Genomic DNA, 20,406 nt, shown 5'->3' with positions numbered 1-20,406 from the left:
CCAGGTGCAAGTTTATAATAACACTTGTACACCAGGCATGCCACCTTAAATTTGATGCGATCCTCCACCATCAGCCAGTGCAATGCTTGCCTGGCTGTGGACATATGATCTCTTTTGCCCAGATGGGCCATTAGCCTGACTGCCGCATTCTGGGCCCTCTGTAGTCTTAGCATTTGTTTCCCAGGGATCCCTGTCATGAGACTGTTACAGTAGTCAAGGTGGGAATTTACCAAAGCTCCCACCACAACTGGAAAGTCTTGAGGTAATAAGAAGGGAGTACATTTCTAAGCAGGCGCAGGGAATAGTATACTGCTTTTACTTTTGCCCCAACCTGGGCTTCACTGGCCAGATTTTCTTGCCAGATACACCCGAGGTTTTTTACTTTCTTTGAGAACGGGATACTCACTCCCAAGATCTGTGGAGTGAAATTTGTATCTTCCGCTCTATTTTTCTTCTCTGATCTAAATAGAATTATTTCTGTTTTGCCTGCATTAAGCTGTAGTTGGTTGCAGGCCATCCATTTTTTTATGTCTTGCATAAAACGGTCTATCATCTCAAATGCCTCAGGCAGATTGTCTGTCTCCACATAAATCTGTGTATCGTCGGCCTATGCGTGAAATCGTAGACCGTGTCTCCTCAAGATATCAAACAGTGGTCGAATATATAGTTTAAAGATCAGAGGTGAGAGTGCTGAGCCCTGGGGGACTCCGCACCTCAGTTGTATTAATTCTGAGAGAAATGCTCCCAGTATCACCTGCAGCGTTCTGTTCTGTAGAAAGGAATCAAACCAGTCCACCACTACTTTGGCTGCTCTACCGATGTTCCCAATCCGTTGAAGTATAATCTTGTGGTTGATTGTATCAAATGCCGCAGATAGGTCAAGCATCAACAATATTGAATCGCTTCCCCTGTCTGCGGCTTCCAGTAGGTCGTCCTGGACTGCTAATAGGGCAGTCTCTGTCCCATGATTAGGGCGAAATCCTGATTGATGTTCGTCCAGGATGTCTTTACTGTCAACAAACTGCTGAAATTGATTGCAGACTATTTTTTCCAAGATTTTGGTAGGCCAGCATGAGTTGGCTACCGGACGATAGTTTTTAAGTACCATAGGGTCTAGGTTAGGTTTTTTCAATACCCGACCAAGGGGTAGGGTGATGCTGTAGCCAGGTAGACTAGAAGGAAGAAGGCTACATACCCCAGACACAGTTGTTCAGAAGGTCATGGTGATGTGTAAATGAGGGAGGGCCTTTTTTGGACAGTAAGCTTGAGCTACAGTGTTTGGACACTCTCTGACATTGTAATTGTGGGGTACTATGTACATGATGTGTTCTGCTGGTCAATGGCTGTTCCTGTGTTGTGTTTACTTTTCATGTGTCAGGGGATTGTTGTGGTTTGACATGCTGGGGTGTACACATGGGGAAATGTTCGCATGTGATGTGTACAGGACACTGAGGGCCCCTTGATTTGACATGCATATATTGAGTGCATGTACCTACTGACACACACAGGTAAACAATGCTCCACCACACGTACAACCACCCTTCCATGCCCACAGGTGCACACAGATTGCCTTCTCTGGCACGCTGTGTCCCTGCAGCGCATGATCAATTACCATTTGGGGATTGTGTAAATGCGTCAACGGGTTAATTTTTTTTTCCTTTTTATGTGATGCTCAAGGTGTATCCCCAACGCAATGGCTGCTCACTGTGCTGTGTGCGGAGCAGTGTGTTGCAGGAGACACACACAGCACATGGGTTAGGGAGTAGCGATTTTGGCTTGCCCAATGTGCACGTGAACATGCATTCAGTCTTTTGTTGATGCATTTGTGTATGACTTGGTATGTGTGGGAGGTTGTTGATCAGTCATTACATCTGATTCCATGTCAGGCATCATTGTCTCGGGCTACTTTACATTTATGTCATGTCCCTTCGTATGTAATTGGTCATGTGCTGGGCTTTTGCTGTTGCATGCCATGTCATGGTGTGACAGACAAGGGTCTTGTGGGTTGGGAGGGTTTGGGTGACATACCAGTGATTGTCATGGCCTGTTTTGCAGGGGGTGGTGTGATACACACCTTGCATGTGTTCCTTTTGGTCACACAGGATTGGTTATGTTTAAGTAGCTAGGGATGCACACAATGGAGCACTTCCGTGGCAACATTCTCAGGGTGGTAAGGTTGTGACAGTTGACTGTCTCTTTCGTCATCATCGATTGTCACCTGGTATGTGCCAGGCCTGTGTGCACTCCGCAGGGGTGGGAGTTTAGGTGAAAAATGTGGCCAAAAGCTGGGTCCGGGCTGCCTCGCCACGTGCCCTTTCCCCTTCCATGGGCAGTGCATGTGGTTGGGGATGTGGGGCACCACCATGTCCACCGGTACATCCCGCTGTGTTGCAACATTGTGCAGGACACATGCTGCCACAATGATCCTGCACACTACTGGGGGTGCATATAGTAGCTGGCTGCCAGAGCGGTCAAGGGAGCGGCAACGTGACTTGAGCACTCCGAATATGCCCCTGGTTGCAATATGGGCAGCATTGTATCTTACCTGGGGTGGTGTGGTGGGGTTCCGGATTGGTGTCATCATGTGGTTGCTCAGTGGGTAGGCACTGTCCCCTGGGGAGGAGATGATGGTTGTGATTAGTTGGGTTTCTGTATTTGTTTGTGTGTGACATGCATGCATGTACACAGGCATTTGTACTCACCTAGGAGCCATGTGTCGCCATGCTTCCCAGCTTCCAGGGCCCGGCTCAGGGCAGACATTCTGTATATGAAACTGTCATGGGTAGACCCAGGGTAGTTTGCATAGACAGAGGTGATGATTCCCTTGGAATCGCATACAACCTGCATGTTGATGGAATGCCAGTGCTTGCGAATTGATAGATGTGCTCAGTGGCACTAGGTGGACGTAGGGCCACATGGGTGCAATCTATGGCACCAAGCACTTTGGGGAAGTGTGCCACCCTGTAAAAGTCCTGGACCACGGCCTGCCTTTCTCGGGGTGTTCTGGGCTTGTATATGTGCCTGTGGACTGAGGGGCACGCAGTCATGATTGCCAAGACCTGGTGTAGGCAGCGTGGCCTGTGAGACCCCCCCCCTCACTATGACAGTTGTCCGCTGAAATGACCCAGTGTCCAAAAAATGCAGGACATTGAGCACTTTCTCTAAGGGGCTCAATGCTTGGGAGCACAGGATGGGTGATGTAAGGTCATCTTCCCACTCCCTGACCAGGTCTAGGATGATACGAGGTGGAAACCTATACCTGCCATAGACCTGGTCGTCAGGCATCCCAAAAAGGCTGGTCCGGGGCAAAACATTGCGGGGCCTGGCTATTCTCCTCCTCCTGCGGTGTCCCACGATCAGTGCTGCGACAAATGGGGCATTCATCGTAGCTGTATATACGTGTTTGTTGTTTGCACGCACTTTTATACTGTGCGCCGGGACGCTTCCGCCTGCCTTCATGTGGCGGACGTGTTGACGCCTGTGCTCGTCTTTTAGCGTGAGCGGGTTTCCCATATTCGATTCCATGAATACGAGTTGTTTGCGGGCGTGTGGGTGTTCCGTGTATTTCCCTGCAGTACTCCCCAGTTAAGCCTTCTTTTTCACGCGTTGTTCCCCATTCTGCATGTTCCGCCCCGTCTTCCGCCCCCTTTTTGGTGTGTGCGCTGACGTTGTGCGTGTCGCGCACGGCCTTCGGGATGTTTCTGTGACATGTGTGCCCATGCACGCCATGCTCGGATTTGGCGCACATTTCGCAGTAAACACACGCAGGCCCTTCCATGAATCACATGCGTGCGCATGCTTTTTCACACTTGCGCCAGCTAGCCCCAAGATTTTCAGTGCACATTTGTTCCATGAGTCGGCCCCTTAAAGTTTTTGACCATAGATTAACCATCTAAGATGTTTTTTTGGGGCATGTTTCATTCCTCTAGTAAAGATCATCACCTTTGTCTTGCTCAAATTAATTTTGAGCCAATTTTTTGCAGCAAAGGCTTCTAACACCGATAATTTATATTGAAGCCCTGCTGGGGTGTAATGTAATAGAAGGAGATCGTCCGTGTAACCAATGGTCTTATTTTTAAGTCATTAGATAGAAGTTCATTAATAGCTTCAGGGAGATCTGCGAAATAGAGATTAAAAAGTGTTGCTGCGAGGTTACACCCCTGCTTGACCCCTCGACATGTGGGAATAAAGCCAGATATCTTACCCTCTTCATCCAATATAACCTTTACTGTTGTATTCGTATATAGAAGTCTGATCATTGTTAACAGACCTGTTGGTATATTCCACCGCATTAGCTTGTTCCATAATCTATTTCTAAGAATAGTATCAAATGCAGCGGAGAAGTCTATGAATCCTGCATGTACTGGAAGTTGACGTCTTGACCAGGTATATTCCATAGCTGAAACCAATATGATGATATTATGGAGAGGTGAGGATTTTGTTCGAAAGCCTGACTGGTTGGGAGGTAATATCTGCAAGTCATTTATCCATTGGGTTAGTTCAATATGCAATGTTTTGGCCAAGACCTTTGCAGGGATGTCGAGCATTGCCAACATACGGTAATTACTTGGTTCTGTAGGACATCCTTTTTTATATATTGGTAATATGGAGCTCTCCTGGCGTGCTTTAGGTACGTGGATATTTTGCCCTATCCCCTTAAACAGTATGTGCAAAGCCTGAGCCCATTTCTCTGGTGCAAGCTTCAATAAAGTATTACCTGTTCAAAAAAGGAACCAATAGGGGAGTGTTACAATTAGCGTTTTTATTTTGTTCTACCGACATACTACATTCCCATTTAGTATCAACAATAGTTAATATGTCATCAGGGGGCTCTATTGCACCCAATGTTTTTCCAAAATGGTTGAACCACTCGGCTTCAGCTACACAGTTTACTGGTAGTGTTCTCTCTTTAGTCCAATTAACTATTGACCATATACCTTGATTATAATTTTGTTTAGCAAGGCGTGCTAAAGTATACCATATTTCATTGGCTTTTAGTCTTTTATGTCGAGGCAGCCATTTCCTATGTGCTATCTTAACTGTCTTTATTTTCAGGTGAGCATCATCTCTCTATGAATTTATGATTATACCAATTGTCTGTCTCAACATTTTCTTTGCTTTGTGGATGACATTATCATTTCTAGACGTATGCTGATGACACAAATTCCTCTGTTAACTCGTGGATGTGTATTTGCGTTTATGCCCGAAAACATTTTTTATTGCAACTATTGCTTTATCAAAGTCTTGTAATACTTCAGTCTCATTAACATCAGCTACAGCTTGGCATTTGTCAATACACTTCACCAATTCTATTTCGGCTATCTGGTTGTCTTGTACCAGCTTAGTAGGATTCCATCTTATTCGGTTTCCTGCTGTGTTTAGTTCAATATTACCAGTTGGTTCATACTCATTTCCTACCAGATACACATTTCTCAATAAAAGGTAGAGGGGGAGATGGTCACTCTCTTCCCTAGATCCAATGGTCATATCACATACTACCTCTGCTGCACTCTCATTAATTATAATGTAGTCAATTGTGGACATACTTAATCTTCCTATTCTCGTTATTTTATTTTTTTAAGTCACTCATACTAGAGCCATTCATTACTTTTAATTTAAATTTTAGAAACAACTCATTCCAATCCTTAGCATGTCTATTACCAGCCATTATAGTATGAGGTCCAGAGTTAAATTGGGACATGTCATCTCCATAAGATTCAGCTAAAACTGCATTAAAATCATATAGTAGAATGATTGGATATTTATCATTACACTCTTTTAGGATTGTTCCAAAAGTTTGGATGTTTACCTTTTTATTACTACTGCCATTAGGGGGATTATAAAGATTAATCACCAGCATAGTTAGACCTGCCATATTTACATTATGAATCATTACTGCTAATACCATATCCGTTGACCACTTAGTTTCTGTGCCTGTCCGGGGGTGACATATTGATGTTAACAGACCTCCTTTAGGTCGTCCTAATGGTCCCTGCTTTGCTAGACTTTGATAGGTGCTATGTCCATCAATCTCACACTCTACACACAGCCATGTTTCTTGTAGGGCCACTACTGCAAATAAGTTGATATTGGCTAGTACTCCCTCTTCATCTGTGTAATGAGAGTTAGCTCTAGTGTTCCAACACAGTACTAGCTCGATGTTATCAAGATTGTTTGCTAAACTGGGATTTGACGGCCACTGGTAGCCATTGCCAGTAGCCATCGGACACACCTTGAGTAACATCTGCTGGCTCATAGTTAGATTTTGTTTCAGATTATTTTTGTTGTTTCTTAGGGCCAATTTGTTTATTCTGTTTTACAGTGTCTATTCTCAGTTCTGGTGGGGATGAAACCTTATTTAGTGTATATTTAGTTGACTTCATATAAGTTTCTTGGCATATATAACCCAGTTTTCTAAACTCATCACTATATTGTAATACATAGTCCAGAGTTACCTCATCAGTACACCATATATTAGTAGATGTTTTATTTATTCCAACTAGTTGATCAACTATCCGTAGATCATTAGATGTAATCATTCTCAAAGGTGGTATTAGTTGGCATAATTCGAGAATCTGCTTTCTATTTAGAAGTATACTATTATTAGTTTGGTTGTCTGCTTGTAGTTGTACTGCTGGTATTTTTTTATCAATTGAGTCAGTATCTGTATTATTTTCATAATTAAAGGATATGGCTTGGAGTCGATTTTCGTTCCCTACTCTTTTAACATTCATGACATAATTCTCAGAAATGTCAATGAATGTGTTTGTATGTCTGGTAAAATATTTTCTATAGTTACAGCATTTTTTAATTATTCTTTTCGTGTTTTGGTAATTTTTTTATCTACTGCATTCAGCTGTTTAGGTTTAGTCTTCATCGGAGCATTTACATCAGCTAAGTAGTCGCGAATATCTTTAGATTTATTATTATGCATTTTCTTTTTGAGTTTTTCTCTAGAAGTGGCAATTGCTAAGGGTGCCTCCTCAAGCTCTTGGGTCTTTCTCTTAGCCCTTGCCGGAGAGATCCCAATTCTATTCGCTTCACTTGGGCACATATTTAAATCGGATTGTTTTTCTGTGTACGTAATAATCTCCACTTCTGTTTGGCTGTGTATGATACAACCATTTATTCGCTTTTTATATCTATTGTCGGTATACATTGCTGCTTGAAAATATGTTCTCTTTTGTTTAATTGCTCTATCCTTATTATTCTGCTTATCTGAGGTCATCAAATCTTTTTTTAATGTCTTGTATGCAATGTTTTTTTCCTTAGGTCGTCTCGCTTTGTATTGCTCTCAGTTATAGTATAATCATTATCTTGCGTTTTCTCAATTATTTCTATTGAAACATCCTTACTTCCAATATTAATATCATCTTGATTGCTAACAGACAGCTCAATGCACTCTGTGTTCATAGCAGTTTCTTTGAGAATCTTCCGGCCCTTATTAATACTTTTATGTAACATCAGTGAGTGAACATCAAGTTTCCGCTCAATGTTGTCACATTTATTTACCAGAGTGGTTAGTAGGTTTTCTAATGCCACAAACATGTCATTCGACTGCATTCTGTAAGTGCTTGAATTCCTTATAACACCATAGGGTTCTGTCGGTGACTCAATATGAGGGGGAAGTGCAAATACACTCGGGTATGACAGATTGGGTGTGGGCCGGTTCTCGCTCTCCCCTTCTACTATAATCAGTTGCCCCGTTTCAGGATCTACTTCAATTCTTTCATTATCAATAGCAGTATTTTCCCCAACAGCAATAGAAGTTTCATCTGTAGTTACTAAGATTTCACTGTACAAATCATTATTATTGATACAGTGCGCTTTATCATTCAAATTGTCACAGTCAACATTCTCAGTATTTGCTAAAACATTCTTGTCCTTGTTGTTTTTTATCGCCTCCTTATCTATTTGAGACATGAGTCTTTGTTCAGTAACTTCATCATTGTTGGTATTGGCATTATGAACCATTACAGGAATGTCAATTAGGTTAGTTTTAAGGTTAGGGTGTACAATATGAGGTTCCGTCAGACCTCGTACAATCTCACTTAACCATGTCTCCTTCAATCTCCCCATTTATTACGGCTGTCATATTCAATGAGGGCCCTGCTGCCATAATACCAGTTGTCACAGTATCAACAGATGGGGTATTTAGTATTTGGGTTGTAAGTTTAGTACCTATCCAAGGCAGCGCTATGCTCAATTCATCAGATAGTGAGTTAAGTATTGCATCTTCCTGTATAGCATTTATAGTTTGTTTCTTACATATCTCTGAGCGGTGTTTTTTTGCAAAGAAATGTGTCATTTTTGTCATCCCAGCATCATTTAACAGGCCTTGTTAAGAAATCTTTTTCCGTGCACATGCGCGTCTCAGGCGTTTAGTTCTTTCATCTTTCTCTTCTGCCCTTAGCTCAGCTGAATCTACATTTCTAACTCCACCGGGCATTTGTAAAACTGCAGAATACAGGGGTGTGTTTGCTTCACTCTCAACAGTATACATTATATCTGCTAGTAGCTCTTCTCTTTAAAATCACCAATGGGAGGGGGGCGTGTCTAGGAAGCGCGCCATGCGGTCGTGCTTCCCGTGAGCTCAATGTCACGGCGCCCAGATCGGCTGAATTTACCATCTTAACGCTCAACTTTCGCCCAAAAACCACAGGGAAATGAACATAAGAAGGTGGTGCATCCTCCGCTGCATTCATTCCCCCTGAATGCCCAACCCGGAGCATTATTTTGACTGGGAAGATGAGCCGGAGAGAGATCCACAAAATGGCGGCACGCGCCACCCGGAGCTGCCCCTGAAGCCTAGAGCCCTGCGCTGGACCCGGTATAGTCTGCACGATTCAGCGCGAAATCCGCCGGGGATCCGCGGTGGTGACAGCAGAAGAACCTCCGATAGGGAGAGAGAGCGGGGCTGCGGTCGTGACCCGCCCGTGCTGCCTCGCCGCTGGCTGATAGATCCGTGGTGGTGAGCGAACCGAAGTCCGGACGGAGGAAGGCGATCCTCGGGGGACCCCGGCCGCGCCCACGGCAGAAGCGAGGCGTCCGTCTAGCCCGAACAACGGGATCCGCGCTGGGGCGGCGGGCGGCGGCCCGAGATGAGAAGCCTCCTGAGGACGCCCGGAGTGGGAGGTGAGTGCTGAGCCCCCCCCTCCCGGCCCACCTCTGCTGACACATCGGGACGCTTCGCTCGAGGTGGGTGGCGCGAGGAGATGGAGCAAGCGACAGCGGGGGCCCATCCCGCCCTTCCCCCCCTGTTGAGAACGTAAACCCGAGAGCGGCGTGGGAGGGCCTGCCGTACCTCGCTGGCGCCGGGGCCTGGTAGGTGGCCCGAAGAAGGGGTAAAGTAGGCCCCTGCTGCCTTATCAGCCTGAAAAGCGCCGGAGTCCTGAGAGGGCAAGCTGTTTCGGCAATACATTCAGCGCCCTGGATGAAACATCCACAAGCATAAGTCACCCATGCGGCACACCCCTCAATGCAGCCCAGCCGGAACATTACAAGTTCTACGCAATGTGAACAATTAGCTGTATCGTCTACTTGTCATTGAACTGAACGGTTTCAGGCGAAGGGGGCTCGAATATTCCAAGGCGTATCAATTGAGCGGGATAGACCCCCTGCGTGCTCTACCTCCTGGAAGCCTCTGGAGGTTCCATACGTGAGGGCATTTAAGCGATAACGGCTATCTCGGCAAGGGATGCCCAAACCAATAGCGAAAAGAAAACCACGGAGCATACAGACATATATGAAACCACGACCACAATTCCAGGACTGGCCTCACCTAAGCAGTTTTACGGCTGAAAATGAAACCGAAACTCTCCCGCCCCCACCTCTGAAGCGACCCACCAACATGGTGTTATCCAGGGAGGATCTGGAGGGGATGTTCAAAACATTTAAGCAAGACATCACTCAAGAAATAAAAAAGGAGATCAAAACCTCCAAAGACTCCCTAGCCCAATCCCTGGCAGATCTTACATCCCACCTTGGGGGACTGGAAGCCAGAGTCAGCGATCTGGAGAATGTAACCTGTGGTCAATCTCATGATAGTGATGTACTGGCAGGCAGAGTGAAAGCAATTGAGGAACACCTGGAGGAGATCTGGGCTAAACAAGCCGATTTAGAAAACAGATCCAGGAGAAACAATGTGCGCCTGCGAGGGATCCCCAGGAAGATACCTGATCGGGAACTAGCTGACTACGTGGAGACATTCTTCAGAGCCCTCCTGGAACTACCTCCATACGAGGCCCTTAAGTTGGACAGAACCCATCGGGTGTACTCATCGGCCCAGATGAAGAAAAACCTAATCCCAGATGTACTCACTCGAGTCCACTTCTATAGCCAAAAGGAGGAAATCATGGCCGCTGCCAGAGACTCCGACTCAATTCGGTTTCAGGGCACATAGATCCGACTGTTCCAAGATCTAGCCCCTTACACATTAGCGCGCAGACGGCGACTACTGAAAGTGACATCCTGGTTGAGAGACCGGAAAATCCGCTACCGCTGGAGATTCCCATGTAAGCTGATCTTTGAACTTCATAATCAACAGCACGTAATCACTTCAGAGGAGGAAGCGAGAGACATAATAGGCGAGACACCACCCGCAGATGATGCTCTCAGGAGGAGAAGAAATCCGCATCAGGTACCCTACCGAAACCGAGACGGGGAAGGTCACGACGCTAACCGCACCGCTCCACGACCCCAATCTGTGGACCAGACCCAGGGAAAACATCCGAACCCCCGGAAAAGGCCTCCCCCCCAGCATCGTCCGAGGGAGAAAGCTGGGCAGCAACCTGAACAGTCCAAGGATGGGAGACTCGAAGGCACTCTGAGGTTCCCTGTGGAAAGTGGTTTATTGTTCAGGACCCCGATTGGGCCTTATTACACTCCCACATGAAGAGGCGGGCGCCATGAGAAAGGGAACACCGGAAGTATTGGAAACTCTGCACTGGTCTGGAGGAACACCCAGGAACGTCTGACTGGAAGCTTAGACGGCTTGCATGCGAAGCAGTGGTGTGAGGCTACCCAATACAATAACAAGCCGAGAGGACCTTGGGAGTTTATGCCCCCTCCCCACTTGAGCTCATGGTTAGACTGCCTCGAGTCCGGGTTTGAAAGTTCTGAAAATTTCTGTTTGAAAGTTGATCTGGGCGTCGGAATGGAAGACGCCTGACATGTTTTGTACGAGGTTTAAATTACCTGGGGGACTAAAGATAATGCAATTCTTAAGGAAGGTTACATGCTCATTAGTTACAACCTGCTTTTATTATAATTCCTTTTTTAGTTATTTTATATTTACCCACATCGGGCAACTGGAGAGGGGTTATTATGTTTTGTTTTACCACAACGCTCAGCCGTGCTGCACTGTAAAGCTCAATCCTAAAAGTTACACCTTGCGAAAACACCATGGCAATCCCTGGCTATAAATTCATCTTGCTCAATGTCCAGGGATTAAACTCCCCTCTGAAACGCAAAGCCCTCTTCCATAGACTGAAATCCCTAGACGCATCCTTCTTACTCCTTCAGGAGACCCACTTGCTACCGGCGGATGAATTCCGCCTCAACGATAAGCTCTACCCCACCAAATGTTTTGCATCTTGCCGGATGAAAAAGCGAGGGGTTGCGGTCCTGGTGCGCAAGGGGATCTCAATTAAAACTCAGGGAGTGGTCCGTGATGAGGGGGGGAGATTCCTATTGATCAACACCATATTAGATAGCCGTAAGGTCACTTTGATCTCCATCTATGCCCCCAATAGTGACCAAAGTCAAGTCTTTCTGAAATTGTCAAAAGCGATATTTGACCACGCTGAGGGAGAAGTGATTATGGGGGGGGACTTCAATGCTGTGGTCAATCCCCTAGTTGACAAAACCCTACCCCCCACAGCTAATGATAGAAACAACTTTAAGGCCCTCACCTCTCTACTGAAAAACCACTCCCTGATTGAGGTATGGAGATACTGCCATCAGGAAGAAAGGGATTACACATATTTCTCGGCGGTCCACAGGGAATTTTCAAGGTTAGACATGTTTATTATATCTGACTCACTGATCCAATATGTCCAAATGGTAGGCATACATCCTGAAGAGCTTGCAGACCACTCTCCGGTTCTGCTGGCGATAGCACCCCTTGGACCAGTCTCATCAAGGAAGCCTGCTTGGAAGCTAAATGATTTCCTGTTAGACGATCCACTAACCCGCGCTAACACCAGAGAAACTATCGAAGCTTATTTTAACAAAAATGACACGGGAGAGGTGGGCTGGGGAACGATTTGGGATGCAAGTAAGGCGGTACTCAGGGGCCATCTGATAGAACAGGCAACACAATGAGGGAGAGCTCGGAGACTCCTGAGAGAGCAACTAGAGGGGGAAGTACTTAGACTCGAAGGGGCGCACAAGAAAAAACCCTCCCGGCGCTCATTAAGGGACCTGAGAGTCATGAGGAAGGCCCTAAAAGCGCATCATATGGGAAAGGCGGCATACAGCATGATGCGCACCAAACAATTTTTTTACACTAAAGGAAACAAAGCCAACAAACTATTGGCAGCTAAATTAGGTAAACAACTGAAACAAAACAGAATTGACTTTCTGCGGAATATATCAGGCAAAGACACATATTCTGAGGAGAGCAAATGCCGCATTATAGAAGATTTCTTCAGGGAGCACACAACCTCACATAAGGGGGATCCACAAGCGGTTAAACAATTTATATCCAAGGCGGACCTCCCGGAACTGCCCCAATCCTCTTTAGAACTCCTAGATGCCCCAATACTGGCAGAGGAAGTTGAATTTGCCATCAAATCGCTCCCTCTGGGCAAGGCTCCGGGTCCAGATGGATTCACAAACATATACTATAAAACTTTTGCGAAAGAACTCATACCACACCTCACAAAACTATTCAACATCCTATGGGAAACGGGAGCAGTCACCCAATCTATGGCTGAATCCACCACAATCCTAATTCTAAAGCCCGGAAAAGACCCAGCAGATTGTGCTTCCTACACATAGCCTTGCTCAATACAGACGCCAAACTGTTCAGCAAAATCATAGCTTGGCGATTAGGAGACATATTACCTACACTAATAGACAGGGACCAGACGGGATTTATTTTGGGAAGATCAGCCTATGATAACATCCGAAGAGCAATAGATTTAATAGCCGTAGCCCCCTCTATGCCTGGCCCCTTTTCTTTGCTTTCTTTAGACGCCCACCGGGCCTTTGATAGCATGTCTTGGGATTACCTGCACCATGTTCTGGAGGGGTTTGGTTTTAGCTCACACTTCTCCCAATTGGTCCTAGCCAACTTTCAGATTCCCACTACTCGAATTCGGGTCAACGCCCAATGGACACCACAGATAAAATTGGGTAAAGGGACCAGGCAGGCTTGTCCCCTATCACCTATGGTTTTCACTCTGGCTATGGAACCTTTAGCCCAACACATTCGCCTGCCCCCTGATATTCAAGGGTTCAAGGTGGGAGCCCAAACACATAAAGTGGCATTATACGCAGATGATGTGCTTTGTTTTTTAAGAGAGGCCCAGACTTCGATCCCCCACTCATGAGCTTGCTGGGAAGGTTTGCGCGGATAGCGGGCTTCACAATTAATAAGGCAAAGTCAAAAGGCCTAAACCTCTCTGAAAAGCCTGGGGTGCTAAAAGCCCTACAGGACACCTATTCTCTTAGATGGGTAGATTCCAAAATAACATACCTAGGTGTACACCTAACCCCAACATACGCGGGATTAGTAAGAGCCAATATCCCCTCTTTGTTAAAAGAGGCAAAGGACTCCCTAGTAAAATGGGCTCCTCAGGAGATATCTTGGCTAGGACGAGTAACAGCCATCAAGATGACCCTACTACCCCGAATGCTTTACACATTTCAGGCGCTCCCAATCCACACCCCAGAGCGAGATTTACATAATCTGCAGAAGGAGATAGGCAAATTTATCTGGAAGCGCAAAACACCCTGAATCCAGCGCCGGATCCTGAAGCAGACAATTAGGAGGCCTAGGACTCCCATCGATCTTAAGGTACTATAGAGCTACACAAATTGCCCCCATCCTGGGCTGGGCAATTCCAGTTGATCCCCCCAAATGGCAAGATATTGAACAGATGTTCGCAGGGGCGCCCCTTTCCCACCTCCCCTTTCTACCACGGGGGGCACGGGGTTCCCGGGAACCCCTTCTCCCAACCACGTGCTCCACGCTCCGATGCTGGGACTGGCAGATAACCCCGAGAGGATTGACCCCGGGACTGGGCCCCCTGACCCCGATCATGCAGAACCCAATGTTCACCCCCGGGCTCCAACCTATATCTTACTATAACTGGTCGGGAACAGGGACCCTGAGGCTACAGGAGCTTTATGTTGATAATGACCCTTGACATTTATCCAATGTAAAGAAAAAATTAACCTCCCGGAGACGGAGAGATTTAGATACATACAACTTAGACACTGGATCACCAACCCGAATGTGAAGAAAGCGGCTTCCAGGCAGCATATGGGTCTAGAACTAACGGTGGCGGAAGGGCAGCGAACACACAAGGTGGCAACCTGCTACCGCCTCCTAGAACATGTCCCTGAAGAAGAAAAACTGTCTTACATGGCAGCATGGGAAAGGGATATAGGGAGGGAGATAACCCCAGAATCATGGCGAAGAATATGGGACAGGGCCCACAGGTCCTCCAGATGTACAACTACCAGAGAGTGTGCTCTTAAGACTTGTTATAGATGGTACTTTACGCCACAGAGACTGCATGCAATAAACATAGAGTATCCAGATGACTGCTGGCACGGATGTGGGGCCAAAGGGGACTTGGGACACATGTGGTGGTATTGCCCGACCATCCAATCCTTCTGGCTAGAGATTAGTTCCAAAATTAAGGATATCTGCGGCATCCTTCTCCCCTTGGATCCACTAATAATGGTACTGGGCGACACCGCAGAGGACGGGTCATATCCCCAATTGGGTCCCAGAACGCGGTTAATCACTCAGCTGTTAATGGCGGCACGCCTCACGCACGCCCAATTCTGGAAAGAGCGAGAAGGACCCCACAGTGCGCACTGGTGGGTTAAAGTCTGGGACATTTTGGGAGTAGAGAAATTAACAGCCACTTTGGAAAACCGACTGAATAAATTTCAGAACAAATGGGGTCAACTTCTAGAATACGTTGAAGAAAAAGAACATATGTTCTTCCAACCGAGACTGATTAAACTCCTTCTTCCACCCTGAACAGCCGGGGAATAAAGGGAAGATCCAGTGATTGGAGAGCAAGGACAGAAATCCCAAAGGACATTGAGGACAATATTTGTAAACTGGGAAAACAAAGAAGGGGTTGATAGGAACTGAATTGGAATGAATTTAACGCTGACTATGAGAAAAGTGGTACTGTAAAATGTAATTTATTTATTTTTTTATTTTTTTTCCCTCCCTTCCAACTAAATGCATTGTAGAATGTAAAGCGGATATATTGTACCCCAAAAGTTATTTATGAAGCAGTTTAATACTATGAATTATATAGATGTTAAAATGAAACGTTAATGCATTGTGACAAATTAAATAATTGAAGCTGTATGAACAATGACAATGCCGAGCTTTAGGAAGCCTTATGAGTGGCAGGAAGGGATTCAAGGGACAGGGGCCAAGGGGGCGGCTGATTGATGTATTGTTTTAACCAATCAACCTTGCCACTGACTTGTTTATGGATGAATTTATGCTTTGATGTTTCAATAAAAAGATTTTGATTAAAAAAAAAAAAAAAATCACCAATGGTTGCTTCCACAATTTAAACAATATTTTTGACAATTCCACCACTTAGTTTGCAAAACAGTTCAACAATTGGGATTTAAAAGATAGAGCTAGAGGGCCACCAGGGGGCGCACAGGCAATGGCTGTCTGAGTGCACAGCTCCCGTCTTGACCGGGCTATCGCAGGGGATTGAGCCTCCCCCGACCCCCCGGGCAGGCCCACCTCGACGGATTCGCCTGGCGACCCCCCCGGGTACCCACCAGGCGAAAGAGCGGCGTCCGTGGTCCCTGGGGATCCGGAGATCAGGACCCGGGACTCCTGGGCAGCTTGCAGAGCACGGCCTAGGCGGCCGCAGAACCGGAGGAGAGGCAGGCCCCTCCCGTGTCCTTTTGGTCCCGCGACTCGGCCTGCCCCCCCTCACGACCGGCCTCCTTCTCTGGATCGGAGGACCGGCCTGGACGGGGACCGGCCTCCCGACGGCCCAGAGACACCATAGCGGCCGGGGGACGGGATCCCCCCGCCCTTCATCCCTCCTCCCGACCCGGACGGCATCGCGCCAGGATCCCCTTGCGCGGTGGAAGACGGGGATTTCCTCAGCGACGGTGGCCCGACACGGCGATTCTGGGGCCCGGTGCCCCCCCCTCTGCCCACGTGGACAGTGCAGATCTGGCCCCCCCCTCGGGGACTTTGATCGCGGGCCGGCGCGGCCCTTTGGAGGGACGTGGCGGCTGGGCTGCGGGGGGCCCGGGACCCCTGGAGGGCGCCGGCTGGGGCCGCAGAGCACCGGCGGAACACGCAGCCCCCCTCCAGACACGGAAACTGCGCCACCGGCCCTCGGGATTACCCGGGAGCGAGGCCCCCACCTGCAGAGGGTGGGGCGTGTGCCTGCCCGAAGGTGGCCCCCTACCCCCCTACTTTCTGGAGAACAAGGTTCGGCCGGGTTGCCGGGCCCCCGCGGATCGGGTGCGGGAGCTGTGGCGCCTTTCCCCCCTGTCTGGTCGGATGCCCCGCCCCCCCCCCCCTTTTTGGAGACACAGAGCCAGCGCACCTCGACGTGGGGGATACCCGGGTGTGAGGCCCCCGCCTGCTACTGGTGGGGCGTGTGCCTGCCCGGGGGTGGCCCCCTCATCTTCATAACAAGAGCCCACTGGCTGGGGGTAAGAGCCTCGGACCCTCTCCCCCCCGCCCAACGAGAAAAACCCTCCTGGCCTGACCACAAGGGCCCTCCAGGCGTCATCACCCCCTCTCAGGGAGGCCAGAGGAGGCCCCTGTCTGGCACGACGAGCTTGACTAGGGTGTGAGGCTCCTGCCGGTGGACAGGCGGGGCGTGTGCCCGCCCCCCCCCGGATCACAACGCACCCCAGGGGGCATCGGTGAAGCTCTCAACTGGGCGAGGGGTGACCGGACCGCGCCTCCCCCTCTTCAGCATACTCCCCTCCGAGACGGCCCGTGTGGGTGGCCAAGGAGTGGGCCGGAGGGGACTCCCCACCCCCGCTTGGGATCGCGGAGCATTGGCCTGCAGAGCACAAGGAAGCACCAGATGAGCTGGAGGGAAGCCCTACAGGGATACCGCTTCCAGGAAATCGCAAGGGGCAGCGGGGGCACGAGCCTCAAGAGGACCATGGCCCATTCGGAGGGGGCAGCCCCGTCCTCGGCTGCAATGGAAAGGGGCTTTGCCTCAATCTTACAGGAATTCAGGGATATGCGGTCCGACATAGCCCAGAAATTTGAGAAAATGGACCAAAGGGTGGACAAGGTCGAGGACAGACTGTTACAGGTCGAGACCAACCAATCGTCAACAGCAGCCCAGGACGTACAAATATACATGAGGCTGGAGGCCCTGGAGAAGAGGGACGAGGAAAGGGCTCGGCAGATGGACGATTTCGAGAACAGGGAGAGGAGAAACAATCTCAGAATTTTTGGTGTGCCCGAAATGGAAGGGGAAACGCAGAGGGACGTCACCCGAGTGGTGCGCGAGATCATCACTCTCTTGTTCGCAGAAGAGATGACAACCAAACCCACCTTCGACAGGGTACATAGAGCGGGGGGCAGGGCGGGAGCCCCCCGATCGATTTTGGTCCGGTTCCACTACTACACAGAGAAAATGAAAGTGCTGGAGGAGGCCAGAAAGGCCAGGGAAATCACCTACAATAACGCCCAGGTCTACATATACCAGGACCTCTCGACCTACAAGCTGGCTAAGCGTAGAATGTGCCGCCCCCTCACGCAACTGCTCAAGGAGAAGGGCATATGCTACAGATGGGGCTACCCGTTCTCCCTAACTTTTGAATACATGGGCCAACGTTTGACCCTGATCACGGAAGAAGACATAAGGGGGGCTATTCGGGAGTACACAGTGGATTCGAACCCCAGGAGGGGCCCAATGGGGCCGGAGCATGGCAGACCTAATGGCCCTGGCCCGTCCGGTGAAAGAAGAAGGCGCACCGGCGCAAGGAAATTCAGGAAAATAAATACCCCCTCCCCAGCGAAAGACGGAGAACCAAATGACTCAGAGGATTGAAAACGGGGACCACCAGTCGGGTCCTTGACAGATGGGCGCAGATTCTGAGATTTCACTACTTACATCGTCCCACCGAACAGCAAGTATGATGGGTTCACACACGGGACGCAGCCGAGGGGGGGTTCTGGGGGCTCAAGGGGATGAGCTTCTTACGTGGATTTCCTGGCCGAGGTGGGCAGGCTGGTGGTTCGGCCAAAAGTCAGTGATGGCGGAACTAATTGGCTGGACGCCGGGGTGGGGGGTGGGGGGTACACAAAAGTTGGGGTTGTTCAGTTAGGGTTTGGGGAAGGGGGGCAGTTGGGGATTGGTTCTAGGCCCACCCGAGGGGTAGGGGAGGTGGGCGCAGGGGAACAAAAAAGCTATCCAAAGGGAGCATGCAGGGAAGAGCTATGGGAAGCAGTTGACCGTGAGAGAGGAAATTCTAGATCATGGCTGATAGTCTGCCCGCCCTGGGGGTGGGCTCCCTTAATGTACGAGGCTTAAACACCCCTACGAAGAGATCCCTGGTTGGCAGGGAATTTAGAAGGGCAAACCTCGATTTTCTCTTCGTGCAAGAGACTCACTGGCCACGGGGGAAGGAGCCCAAGATGCGGGGAGGAGGGATCAGGGAGGTCTTCAGTGCTTCCCACAAATGCAAAAAGAGGGGGGTCGCCATCTTAGTAGCGAGGAATGTGGGTTTTGAGAACGAGGCCACGCTGAAAGACCCAGGGGGCCGCTATCTGCTAGTACGGGGGTCTTTGCAGGGGGCCCCACTTACCCTGGCCGTTATCTACGGCCCAAATGAGGGCCAAGCGCAATTTTGGGAGGAGGTGAGCGATAAACTCAAGCATTTCGTACAGGGCACGGTAGTGGTGGGGAGGGACTTCAACATGGTCCTGGACCCTGCCCGAGATAGGAAACGTGCTGGACCCCAGCCCTCGAGGGCGGCAGACGAGATCATGGCTCGTAACATCCAAAGGGTCAACTCAGAACTGGGTCTGATGGACATGATTCCGACCCCCAGAACGGACGCCCCTTCTTTCACATATTACTCAGCTGTCCACACGTCATTTTCCAGGATAGATTACATTCTGGTGGACGAGATCCTGCACCCATTCATTTCTGGCCACAGGGTTGACCCCGTCCCCTGGTCCGACCATGATCTGGTCCGCATCATTATAGCGAGGGGAGGGTTAAGCGATCGCAGGGGGAGGTGGAAGTGCAACGACTCCCTGTTGAAAGACGAGGTCCTAGCCCAGGAGGTTCTCGAGGCCATCACAGATTTCTTAGAACTCAATGATAATGGGGAGGTAGGTTTGCATACCTTATGGGACGCCTTCAAGGCAACCCTTCGGGGAGTCCTGATCAAAATGGGAGCCCAGAAAAAAAGGGAAAGGGAGACCCAGGAAAGGGTTTTGAGGGAGAAGATTGCCCAACTCCAACCGGGGGGCCCTCCCACGGCCCACTTGGACCGTGCTCAGGTGGCCGCTCTGGCTGACTACAGGCTCCAGCTGAGGGATCTCCTCCTCCACAAGACGGAGAGAAGTCTCCAACTGGTCAAACAAAAGTATCACGAAAAGGGGGACAGGGCGGACAGGAACCCTGCTTGGAAACTGAGGGAGGTTCAGAGAAGTAGATTGGTGAAGGCAGTGAAGAACGAGGCGGGTGAGGTAGGCCACGATACACCCCACATTGGCGAGGCCTTCCGCCGATACTATGAGAAGTTATACTCATCGGAATACAATGGGGGTGAGGCGGAGATTGAGGGGTTCCTAAACTCTTTACAGATCCCGGCCCTGACCAGAGAGATGGCGGAGGGGTTGGAGGGTCCGGTGACCGAGGATGAGGTGGAACGTGTGATCCGAGGTATGAAAGTGGGCACTTCCCTGGGGGAGGACGGTTATTCAGTCTACTTCTATAAGAGGTTCCGTTCGACCCTTTCCCCCCATTTGGTGAAGGTGTTTAATGCGGTGCTGGAGGGGGGCTCCCTCCCGGACTCCATGATGGAGGCAATCATAGTGGTTCTCCCCAAGGAGGGCAGGGACCCCGCAGAGTGTTCCTCTTACCGCCCAATTTCTCTATTGAATATTGACGTAAAAATCCTGGCCAAGGTGATTGGGGGGCGAATGGAGGGGATCCTGCCGAAACTGGTCCACGGTGACCAGGT

The 20,406-nt window shown here is 49.1% G+C and overlaps 1 protein-coding gene across 11 annotated transcripts in view; it reads right to left on the bottom strand.

Annotated features, from left to right (window-relative positions):
• CLOCK (clock circadian regulator) overlaps positions 1–20,406 on the bottom strand; it is a 2,930,945-nt gene that overhangs the window by 484,075 nt on the left and 2,426,464 nt on the right. The gene's annotated exons all lie outside the window — the stretch shown is intronic.

The sequence above is a fragment of the Ambystoma mexicanum genome, chromosome 6q (genome assembly GCF_040938575.1).
Source record: "Ambystoma mexicanum isolate Mex_15411 chromosome 6q, UKY_AmexF1_1, whole genome shotgun sequence".
In the NCBI taxonomy this organism is placed as follows: Eukaryota; Metazoa; Chordata; class Amphibia; order Caudata; family Ambystomatidae; genus Ambystoma; species Ambystoma mexicanum.
This window is presented reverse-complemented; position numbering and strand designations above follow the sequence as displayed.